Below are 11,988 nucleotides of genomic sequence, written 5' to 3'. Positions count from 1 at the left end.
CTTCGAGGTAATAAAAGAAAAAATTATCTCTGCACCTATAATTATTACTCCTAATTGGTCAAACCACTTTATTATTATCCACGACACTAGCGATTATGCTATGGGAGTAGTTCTAGGACGAAAGAGAAATAACATATTTGGATTTATTCACTATGCAAGCAAGACACTTAACTTAGCGAAATGTAATTGCACTACATTCGAGAAAGAAATGCTTTCTATAGTGTTCGCTTGCAAAAAATTTCATCCTTATTTGATGGCAAACATAGTATATGTCTACACTGATCATTCGACATTGAAATATGTTACGAAAAAGACAGAAAGAAAAGTCAGACTGATGAGATGGGTACTACTGCTTTAATAATTTGACTTATGGATAATGGATAGAACAGGACTAGAAAATCAAATTGCAGATCATCTCTCTAGAATAGAAAATGACATAGAAAAGGGGACTTTGAAGGAATTAAAGAGATTTTTACAGACGAACAGTTATTTAAGGTAGACATCCATCAAATAAGGTCCAGGAATAACAGCACACCATGGTATGAAAATTATGTCAATTACATTGCTAAAGGTGTCTTTCCACTGCAGGTATTATGACAACAAAAGAAAAGGATAATGCATGAAACAAAAAATTATATTTGGAAAGAGTTGTATGTATTTAGGCAATGTGTTGTTCAGTTGGTACGAAGACGTGTAGCAGATGAAGAGATAAATGATATTCTACAAGTATGTCATACATCACCATGCGGGGGCATTTTGGCAAAAAAAGGATAGTTCAAAAAGTATTACAATCAGGATTTTATTGGTCGACCATGAACAGGGATGAATATGAATTTGTACAAGGATGCAACAAATGTCAAAGAACTGGGAGCATATCAAGAATAGAAAAAATGCCACAAATAGAGATACTTGAGGTGAAGGTATTTGATGTTTGGGGGATTGACTTCATAGGGCCCTTCCCAAGTTTGTTCGGGAACCAATTCATCCTGTCAGCTATTGATTATGTCCCCAAATGGGTCGAGGTTGTGGCCTTACCTACCAACAATACCAAATTAGTAGTTAGATTTTTTAGAAAAAAAACATATTCGCTAGATTTGGAACACCCCGTGTGTTGTTAAGTGATAAAGGATATCAGTTTTGCAATAAACAGTTTGGAGTCGTATTAGCTAAGTACAGTGTGAGACATCAAATGACAACAGCATACCATCCCAAAGTTAATGATCAAGTAATGGTGTCTAACCGAGGTATTAAACAAATTTTAGAGAAAATGATGAATCCAAGCAGGAAAGATTGGGCGGCAAGATTGGACAATGCATTATCGGCTACGAACAACATATAAAACTCTATTAGGTATGTCTCCCTACAAATTAGTTTATGGGAAAAATTGTCATTTACTGATTGAATTGGAAAAGAAATCATATTAGGCAATCAAAGAACTGAACTTAAATTCGAATTTAGCGAATAGAGAAAGATTATTCCAATTACATGAATTGGAAGAATTTCATTTTATAGCCTACAAAAACACTAAGACGTACAAGGAAAGCAGAAGACTCTGGCATGATTCAAGGATCTAGAAACAAGAATTCCTTCTTGGATAAAAAGTCATGTTGTTCAATTCGAGATTGAAATTATTTCTAGGCAAACTTAAATCTAGATGGACTGGTCCGTATACAATAAACTAGGTGACATCTCTTGGGGCAATAGAACTCATTGGAAATGAAGGACAATTTTTTTCTTGTAAATGGGCAAAGAGTAAAACATTATTTTGGAGGGAAGACAAAGAAAGTATTCAAAACACGATCCCTACAATGCAAAATTCTATGGAGCCTCAGCAGAAATAAGGATATCTCAGAACATGAATGGGAAACCGATGAAGAAATTGACGCAACAACATACCGTGTAGAAAAAACTAACATAACAAAAACTTGCATCAATGTTGTGAAACCAAACAAAATTCAGAATAGGTAAACTGTGCTCAACATCGCAACACCCATAGAGGATGTCGCTATACACTTGCGTAATTTTCTGACCAAAGATATACTAAATGCAAACATCTCTACAACTAAATTTCATTAGATTCAAAAGTCTTAACACTCTTATTGATTAGGAATAACTTGTCTAACACGGCTATAATTCTTAATTTTATTATTATTTTCCTCAAAAATAAATAGGTCATATTATTGTTTTCATTACCTACAAGCGTTATGGAGAAAGCAAGATTTTTTTTATCATTGTTCAAAAGCTTGATAGTTTCAGATGACACTATGACAGTATGTTCAGGTTTAAAAAAGTTGTAAGTTTCGAAATAATATCATGAATCCATCTACTGATTCCCAGGAAAATAACATCGATAAATTCTACAATGACTACAACCTTATACTTTCATTCAAGAACGAGGATTTGATCCATTGATGAGAAATTGTAAAGGGATATGCGAGATCACAATAAAAAGGGAGTGGACTAATTTTTATTTACCACCGGAGGAACCTAAAATAATTCCCATTGTGCAGGAATTTTTCTAGCATTAAAGGAGATGGAAGCAATAAGACCATTCTATGAGTTGTGATCATTTGTCATAGTTGGATGGGTCAACGTCCAAGTAACTGAAAGAAGTATTTATCAGTTTTATAATGCTCCATATTAGTACAGTGATTATTTGTACAAAATAAATCTGAAAGAGTTTAGAAACAAAGACATGGAGGAGATTTTGAGATTCTTGACATAAAGAAAAGAGGTATGAACTTATAAAACTGGAAAAGCTAATACCTTTAACCAAGCATTAATGACACTAAAAAAAAATAATGGATGAAGTTTGTATGATCAATAATTTAGCCTCCAGCCAATATTTCTAACATCAGCCCAATACACGCAATTCTAGTATATGGAATATTGAAAAAGAAGCAAATATGTATTTGTACATGGGTATATTGAAACATGATTGAATGCGTACAAAATCATGAGAAAGAAACATTCTTCCTACATCAGATAACGAAGCTGTGTTAAAACACAAGAGTGCCTATGGAACAACTAGATAAAGAGATGAATCCTCCAAAGAAACCACTAAGGGACAATGTATAGAGGTAGTTTATAATACTACAAAGAAAAAAAAAATGAGGAAATAAGAAAAAGAAGACTCCAAGAGGAAGATGGATAATAAAATAGGATGTTATATACATGTACTAGGATAATTTTTAAGTATAGCTTATATTAGGGAAATTAAGTTTTTTTAGAATATTTTAAATACCAACACAATAGAAGCAAGACAAATTCAAACGTCCAACAGTAAAAGGAGAAGGTACCCACCAATAGCTTATGGAACAACCACGATCAATCTGTAGTAATTCGGTGTAGCAGATTAAACTAGTTTTCACATTTGAGGAATTTGAATACAAGCATTTTAGTTAGGTTTTAGTTAAGTTTTCACAAGTTTGTTTAAATTCAATAAGTTGTGTTATTTGAGTCTTTATTGACCTTAGGGATCAAATGACGCCCAAGGTTGAGCTAATATGTTTTGTGAGTGTGCAGGAAACCATTAGAAGGTGTGCTAACTTGATGCTGGCCACTGTGTTGCAACACGGAGAGTTGGATGTCCCAACAAAGTAAGCAAAATAAAAGAATTTCATGACTGCCTGAGGATGTCACTACACACCTTTGACGATACCCTGAATATGAGCATATTGCCTTCAATGTCGCGACATAGGACCTATTGTGTTGTGACATCAACTCTATAGGGGAAATAATTATGATTCAGGGTTGTTTTGGTCTACCCAATCAAACATTAAGCACGAGAATGGTAGTTGACGTAGGGTTAAATACGATGACCACTCTAATTCTATAAATAGGATCATTTAACACATGTTATGGATAGCTTTCATATTTTATAACCTTTTTTATAGTTTTAGTCTTTAGTTTTCTCTTTTTTAGGCTTTAAGAATATTTTCTATTTTGTTATTTGCTTTCATTGGGAGATCCGATCTGTGGAACTCAATCAACTCTATGTGGATTCAACATTATCTTTAATACAATTCAAACTTCTCCTAAAATTTATTCTCTTGATTCATTATTCACGTATATTTTTTATATCTAGATTATCATGTTTACGATATCCATGAAGAACTAGTCCATTTATGGGGGATTAGTGAGTGGAGGTATGGTTGATTGATTGTTGTGCAGGGGTTTCTTAGCGAATCAACTATTTGGGAAAGGAAGAATTTGTAATATCCCTAAACCAAGTCTAGTAGTTTTGGGTATGTTTTTTGGGTTTCGAGTGTAAAACTAGGAATTCATAGGGTTTCTAGTAATTTTAATTTAATTTAGGGTTAATTTCATCTAAAATTGATTAAATAATAATTCAAAAAGTAAAAAATATTTTGAAAAATTAATTTAAAAGATTTAAAATAATTATTAGTGAAAATAATCATTTTTGTTGAAAAGAATTTTAAAATAATTTTATTTGGGCTAATTTGAGTAAAATTTATATATTAATTAAATAATATTTAATTGTAAAAAGAAGAAATTTTAGAGTATTTATATGGAAAATAAACCTTAAAATTCGGAATTTTGGAGGGAAAGGATTAAATGATAAAGTAAGGGAAATGTGGGAGTGGCCATTAAGCAAATTTCTCAATTTTTAAATTTTTGGTGAGTGGTTTCTATTTTAAAACTAATGTATCTAGCCATTTTTCACACATTTTACATCAGATTAGATAGCTTTAAAATTTGTTTTCTTTGCATGATTTTAAAGATCTACCATCAGAGAATAGATCCAACCAATTTTCTTCTCAAAATACTCTCTCAATTCACCCAAAATTATTCTCAAAAGTAGCCAAAAATATTTTGAAATTTCCCAAGTTTCTTGAATCAAGATTTTCAATCAACGAATTTAGAGCGAATCAAAGGTAATTTTCAATCCTAAACTTGTTTTTATGATGATTAGAAACATTTTTACATGATTTGGGAGTCAATTAAAGGAATTTTATCAATGTCAACTTCTTCCAAGAACACATGGTTCTTTAATAGTGGATCTTGAATTTTGAGAGGAAATCCACAAATTATTGGATGTTCCAACTCAAAATGGTTTTTAATCTTATTTATCAAGATTAAACATGATTTGTGAGGTAATTTAAAGAAATTTGAATTTCATCATCTTCATGAGCCAATTTTCTGGAAGTTTGTGAAATTGCTTTAAAGATAAAATTGATGTTTAGTATAAGTGTATTTGGTCTAGTATTAATGATTGAAAGTGTTTAGGAGGGCTGGAGAGACCGATTTTGTAAGGAGTCGAGTTTTCAACTTGATGTTACAAATCCAGTAAGGTATCTTTGTGAGAGGATTTCGATTAGTATATGATGGTCACTAAACTAACTAAAATTACGACAAAGGTATTAATAATATAGCTATGGTGAGTTGAGAATATCGTATCATGAGGACTAAAAGTTTTAATAATGACTATTTTTCTATTATTTAGCGAACAAATTAATGGGATTGATTTTAATCTAAAATTAACTAACTAATTACTAAGAACACAACAGATAATGAATTAGGAAAATATTTGAAGAAAACCAATGAGATAGATAATACCCAGGAAAGAATCCACCTAGACTTCACTTATTATTCTAAATCTGAATTAAACGATTTATTCACTTGCGCCTTGATCCGTAGAAATCCCTAAATTATGTTAATATCTCTTTCGAGAGTAAAAACAAATGACTCTAGGTTGATTACTTGAAATCTCTTTCTAATTAAAACCTCTATTGTCTCATTAACTCAATCTATGGATTCCCCGATTAGATTTGACTCTAATCCAGTTTTCTAGGATTGCATGCAACTCCACTCAATTATGCTAGATTTACTCTTAAACAGGGACTTTTGGTCCACTGAAATAAGTACATTAAGCATGAATTAATATTCTAAAAATATTAAAACACGAAATAAGCATACATAATTGAGAACAGGAATCAAGTATTTATCATGTAATTCAGAAATCAAATAATAAGGTTCATATAGGTTTCATCTTCCCTAGTTATCTGGGGAATTTAGTTCATAATTTGGAATTACATCATCTCAAAGTTAGGAAAACAACAAGACATAACGAACCCCAATAAAACTTCTAAAGAAATTGAATAGAGATCTTCAATCTTGAAGGAGATTCACTTCTGAAATGAATGCAATGGCGTTCTTTGAGTCTTTTCTTCATTCTTCTCTGCGTCCTCCTCTAGGTCCTCTTCTACTATGTATTTATAAACTTTAGAATGCTCAGAATCCCCAAAAATTGGCCTTTTCTAAGTAAAAGAGAAATAGGGTGCAAATCGACACGGGCTGGCACATGGGCGTGTGGCAAGCCCGTGTGTCTAACCCGTTGTGTGCCCAGCCTGTGTAGAAATTGCTCAGGCTGTGTGGATCCTGAAAACAGCTCTTTTTGTTCAGTTTTGGCCCATTTTTCACTCCTTTCTCTCCCCTATGCTTACCTAAGTATAGAAACATGAATTTAAATGATAAGGAGCATCAAATTCACTCATTTACATAATAATTCATCCAAAAACGCATCAAAAATGGGATTAAAAACATGTTACTTTTATAGCTTATCAGTATAGTTAATTAAAATTTGTGTTTATTATAGCATTGGAAAGGTGGTAATGTCTACTTTATCTCTGTTGAAGCTCCGAATCTTGAAGATGACTGAGCTAACCAGAATTGAAGCTTGGATTTTCTTGGTTTATCACTTATTTATGGTAGAATAAATTGTATGGTGAGCATTTCTAAGGGCGATAAGGTAAATTAACCTTTCTTTATAGTTAATTTGTAGCTTAATTGATGATTTCAATTGATTAATTATGGTTGAATGGATGATTTTTTCAAGATTGATATTAAATGTACAAGAGTTGAATTTTTATTGAATAATGGTAAGCATTTAAGTGGTTTGTGCAATTTAAATAGGTTAATTATATTGATGATTAAAGCATGTTTACTGGAGTTTTTCATCATGATATATTGGTGTTACAATTGGTAATTGAACATTGGAAAATGGTAAATGAAATGCTTGATTTAATTGGATGTTAAATGGCTATGTTACATGTTACACATAAGCATTTTGTCACATTAAATTGAGCACAATAATGACTGATTTATATGCTATGTTTGACTGAATATATTGGCAACATGCATGGTGGATCCATTGGATATAGTTGGCATACCATAGGATTTTTGAGTACTTACCTTTATTTTTGACATTGTGAGCATATGGCTCTAGGTGGACTAATTTGTCTGGAGTAAATAAGGGAGTGTTGAGAATGAGTCTCTCTGTAACACCCCAAACCTGGCCCAGATATTATGGCCAAATCTGACGTGTCACATCGAAGTGTCATTATGGAAACTTTAGAGGGTTAGGTTCTTTGCTGTCACCAAATCATCTTGTCAAAACGTTTTACCAGTTTTATTGCCTCTTATATGCTAAACTGTTCAAGATTTGCGGAAGCTTTTAAAACCTTTGAGTTGAAACATGTGTTTTTGAAAAATACTTATTACTTTGAAACCATGTCTTCTTAAAACTAGCAGCTTTCAGTGAATATATAAAAGCCCAATTAAAAATTATAACCTATAAATGGCCTCATTTAAAAAAAACATAAACCCAAAACGAAACTTTAAGTATAAATAAAACCAAATATAAATTAATTGCAGTCGTGTGGCCACCTCCGAGTCCCTCGTAGCACCAAATCGCCTATGGCTGGGGATTACCTGCACAGTCAAAGAGAAAGAGTGAGTTTACGAAAACTCAGTGTGCAATCCCCTATCAATCAATCATAAAAACATCATACAGTAATAGTCTGGGCCTCAGCCCTATTCAAAAATAGTGCAGAGTGGGCCTTAGCCCAATACAGTAATAAAACAATACAGTAATGCAACCCAACCCAATCTAGCCAACACACCACTCCACACCACCAACACACCATGTAGGGACAAAGTCAATCCACCCAGCCAGCTCACCAATATCACAGCAAAGCTGCTAGTAATAATATCGCAACAGAGCTGCCAGTATCAGTATATGTGGCAAAGGCACCAGTAACAATACACTTCCTCCATAACAGAATCCTACCCCATATAGAATGTCATGTCATAAATCATACATGTATGCAGAATGTCATGCTCAGTACAGTCAAATCATAGCACAAATCAGTCATTTGCCCTCGAGGGGTAAAATAGTCATTTTACCCTATAAGGGTATTTTGGTCATTTTACCTACCTTAGGTTCTAGGTACTCTTCTTGACCCATCAGAAGGTCTACAGTCGCCTCGATCGACTTGTTTAACCTTAACGATCCTAACAGTGTAAATGGGCCTAAGGCCCATTATACGACCTAAGTGGGCTCACACGGTCGTGTGGCCCATTTAACCTAGGTTTAGCCATGGCTATGTGAACCATACAGTCTAGCCTAGTATTTTCCACGTATCGTGGATTCCATCCGTGTGGGGCTCATGAGCCCATTGGGCCCACACGACCCATTTCGACCCAACATGCCCAAGATAGCCTAAGCCTAGGAGAACGCCGATGGTGGCCTCTACAATCTTACGCCCATGATTCGTGGGCTTGGTTTACCATACAAACGATCGCACGCTCGTGTGGCCTCAAACGCCGAACCTTCGGCTTTTCGACTTTTTGACTTTTGTCATTTTTCAGTTGAAAGGGGTGTGATTACACACCTTCTTCGACATCGAGCGGAAAGAGCATAAGCCTCCAAGCACACATCTACATTAATATAAACCATTTCATTAGCCGCTCAGCAACTACACAAAACATCTCCCTCATAATACCTAATCCTAGAACATTAGATACCTGCCTTGAGAGAACACTATTGGCTTAAACCACTTAAGCTGCTGAGTAATATTACTCACTTAAATTTCCTAACAAATCGATAGTAGAGAAAGTGTTAGTCACACCATTAGCATAACAAGGAGAAACTAAGAGAAAATTGAATGAGTAGAACCCAACTGAAGCCTACTGAAAACACAGAACCAACACAAATGATTGAGCAGTCAGTCAACACCCAAAAAAACATCTGCAAGCGCCCCTCCCCCTTGACACAGATGACAAAGGCACTAGTAACCCCCTATCAAAAGTCGACAGAACAAGGGGATGATTAAAGATTAAAAAGACAAGAGGAAGGAAGGATAGAGAAGAAGAGTATAATCGAGAAGGTGCCTTACCACTTAAATCAATAGCAAGTAGAAAAGAAATAGAGAAAGGAGTAATTGATCACTACTAACCCGATTGAAGAAAGGAGAAGGGTGAGGTTCAACAACAAACAAAATGGATTACAGAAAGCAGAACATTATTCAGGTACAAGAACAAAACAAGGAAAACGATTTATGAAAGTTGCGAAGTAGATGGATAGATACAGGAATAGGTAAAAAACACTGCCCCAAAGAAATCCCCAAACAAGAATCGTCTAAAGAGATATGCAAAAAAAGAATCCAAAAAACCCGTGACGCAAAGAAGCAATGGAAAGCGAAATGAGGAGAAAGGAACAAAACCAAAAGTGCACAGTCTCAAAACTTACCCCAAGCCAATTTTCCTCTATACAAACTGGTTCTCTTATGCCTAGAGTCCAATTTTGGCACTCCTCCCCCTCTCACCTCAACTTCCCCTAATCCTCTCCTCAAATCCCTCCACATTTTCCTCCTAAGATTCGGCTAAACACCCCACTCTCCCTCAAACACTCCAACCGCCCACCTACTCCAGAGTTCCACTGCTATTCAACCACTAACACGACAAAGCAGCAAAACGAAACCCTTTGTGCGTAATAGGATTCGAACCCACGACATTTACATATCCCAGCATGCCACTTACCACCAAACTAACGAGCTTTTTATGACAAATTCTTTCTCATATTCACTTAAGACTCTTACCACCAGTAAACAGGGTTCATTCAAGCCAAGAACCAAAATTTAAGTACAAGCCCCAGCTTGAACTCAGGACCTCCCCAACACTCCTCAGAACACTCAAACACTAGAACAAGCACACATTTATGCAACAATCATACCAAAAATAACTACCTAAATTTTTGGGGCATTACACTCTCCCTCATTGGGTTATTTGAAGGGCTATAAGGGAGCGTGTGCTTCAGCCTGCTCAACTCGATGGACTATATTTGATATTTTTGGGAGTTCAGAGGTCCGTTTGTACGATGTATGATCACCCAATTAAGCCATGAGAAGCGTATGCGAATATATCTATGTGTGATTATTGTTATATCATTCGATGTTTGTAAGCCATGAATAATTGATTCTTGATATTAATAAAGCATGTAACCCCCCTCACCCGTATTCAACACTGAAATAGGGTTAAGGAGCATTACCGGACTTACAACACAATTATACATACTTTTAGCATACATTTTCTTAATTCAAACATTCATCATTCGATCTCATTCAATATGTCCCTAATACAAGCCTACGATGCCCTAAACATACATTGGTATTGGTTCGAGACTAAACCAATAACTTTTAAAATATTTGGAACACATAGAAAATTTTTCTCAAAAAAGGTGACACACGCCCGTGTGGCCAGGCCGTGTGAGAGATAAGCTCGTGTTGCAGGTCGTATGAACATTCGAAATGGAAGCACATGGCCGTGTCCCAGTCCGTGTCATACGGCGTGTGCAAACAAGTGAGCATACTGACTTGGGTCACACGGCCAACCACACGCCCGTGTGTCTAGCTCGTGTGCCCTTCAAAATGGCCACACACGCCCGTGTGCCAGGCCGTTTGCTAGGCCTTGCTAAAAATGTAGGGTATATTGACTTATGCAACACGATCGAGTCACATGCCCGTGTGCTAGGTCGAGTGCAAATTAGGGGGTATACTGACTTATGTCACATGGCCGACCACGCGCCCGTGTGTAAGACCGTGCGGAGCATACTGACTTTATTTCAATTTCGAAACCAGGAGACACACGGCCGTGTAACATGTCCATGTGTCACACACGGCTGAGATACACGCCCGTGTCTCTGCCCGTGTGGACAAAAATAGGCTATTTACCAAGCCATTTTGCCACCCAATTTTTGTGCATACCTACACATTCAAATGGTACTCACTCATAGCATAAATGGTCATCCAATTCAACCAAAATCAAAACTAAAACATACCATTTCAATTCCAACAACTAGCATGCTTACTATCTCATGTTTTACTCATTCAAATCATAACAACTTTACATATTCAAGTTATCTAATTAAACATTTTCCAAATATGCATCATCATACATCAATCCACAAGTACATAGCTTCTCAATTATCAACCATTTGACATCTATGTTACCAACTATAAACAACATTGCAAACCAACCTCAATCACTCAATATAAATCATATGCACATTTATATATACATAACCAAACTAGCCAAATTAAGCCAAGTCTCATGGCTATATATACAAACCAAAACATAACCATTAATAAGCCATCTCAAATGGAAAAACTGACTACCAAGATACATATCAAAATGACCATAATCCTATACATGCCATATGACCAAACCATAAGCTCAAAAGTACCAAAATAATGGTTGGATAGTGTGACGTAGTCTCCGACGATCCCCAAATCCAAGGTAACTTTGAAATCACTATAAAACATGAGAAAAATAAACAAAGTAAGCTTTATATCTTAGTAAGCTCATATGAAATAAACTGAACTAATCAAAAATACACAATTAATCAATTTGAACTTGTTAATTCGTAATTCATCAATACTAACAAATCTTCCACATGCTTAATCATATACTTATATGCAAACTTCAAAACTTCTTCAATTTAAAGCTCGTATGATTCATATACATACCTGAACCAATTCATAACAAACTCATACCCAAATGGAAAAATGCCGAACACTCAAATTCTCGCACATTAAGTGCCAATACATAGCCGAAGCTATTTTAATCTCGCACACTAAGTGTCGTACATAGCCAAAGCTATCTCGAATCGCACACTAAGTGCCATAC

Source organism: Gossypium arboreum, chromosome 10, assembly GCF_025698485.1.
Source record: "Gossypium arboreum isolate Shixiya-1 chromosome 10, ASM2569848v2, whole genome shotgun sequence".
In the NCBI taxonomy this organism is placed as follows: domain Eukaryota; kingdom Viridiplantae; phylum Streptophyta; class Magnoliopsida; order Malvales; family Malvaceae; genus Gossypium; species Gossypium arboreum.
Note: the sequence above shows the minus strand (reverse complement) of the source record.